The 1004-nt window shown below is 44.5% G+C and overlaps 1 non-coding gene across 1 annotated transcript; it reads right to left on the bottom strand.

Moving 5' to 3' along the window:
• Window positions 1-623: 623 nt before the first annotated feature.
• LOC118481385 lies at window positions 624-730 on the bottom strand. The gene has a single exon (XR_004865592.1). It is a non-coding gene; the product is annotated as a small nucleolar RNA R71 (small nucleolar RNA).
• Between the last annotated feature and the right edge of the window lie 274 nt (window positions 731-1004).

The raw sequence follows: 1004 nt of genomic DNA, 5'->3' as shown, positions 1-1004 counted from the left end.
CAGGATCCAGAAAACAATCACTGTAACCATGACCACGGGCCGTGGTCAGCGACCACGGGGCCGTGGTGAGACTTCTAACCAACAATGTTTTTTTGTTTCTATCGCAGGACTTGGGACCCAGGCGCAGCACCTGAACTTCCTACGCAGTGCATGAGCTCGAGTTCCAATAAAGACATAAAAGAACCTCTAGACGAACCCGAACGCTTTCTAAGAAAAAGAATTAAAGCTAAAATCCAAGAGAAAGTTTCGGGGGACCCACTTCCAATGGCGGATCAGCGTACCCTAATGGATTACCTACGGCCCATGGTGGGTAATCTCGGCGCCGCTATCAATGCACCGAATGTCGATGCCCGCATTTAATACAAATGCTCCAAAACACCGCAACATTCCATGGGCTTGCGGACGAAGATCCCCATTTACATATTACCAACTTTTTGGAAATATGTGATACTTTTCAGATCAACAGAGCATCAAACAACGCCATCCGCCTCTGAATGTTCTTGTTTTCACTAAAAGACCGAGCTAAGGCTTGGCTTAACACCCTCCCAAGTGGTTCGGTAAATACTTGGGATGAACTAGCCCAAAAGTTTCTATATAAGTATTTCCCTCCTTCTAAAATGGCTAAATTAATGACTGAAATTAATACATACTCGCAAGAGGACGGGGAATCCTTATATGAAACTTGGGAAAGATTCAAGGAGCTATTAAGAAAATGCCCGCATCATGGTCTTGCAATATGGCAACAAGTATCCACTTTCTATAATGGGTTGTTGCCACACACAAGACAAACGCTTGACTCTAGCTTCGGGGGACTTCTAGGTAATCGTCGCCCAAATGAAATTTACAATCAAATTAAGGAAATTGCTCAAAACAATTTTCAATGGCACACTCCCCGAGGCACCAAATCTATTGGCCCGGGCGCCCATAAGGTAGATGAGAGCACTTCTTTACAAGCCCAAATCGAGGCCCTCTCTTCGAAAATCAAAGAGTTAGAAATGGCAAAA

This window comes from Helianthus annuus, chromosome 8 (genome assembly GCF_002127325.2).
Source record: "Helianthus annuus cultivar XRQ/B chromosome 8, HanXRQr2.0-SUNRISE, whole genome shotgun sequence".
In the NCBI taxonomy this organism is placed as follows: Eukaryota; Viridiplantae; Streptophyta; class Magnoliopsida; order Asterales; family Asteraceae; genus Helianthus; species Helianthus annuus.
The sequence above is the reverse complement of the archived record's forward strand: the minus strand, read 5'-3'. Positions and strand labels throughout refer to the sequence as shown.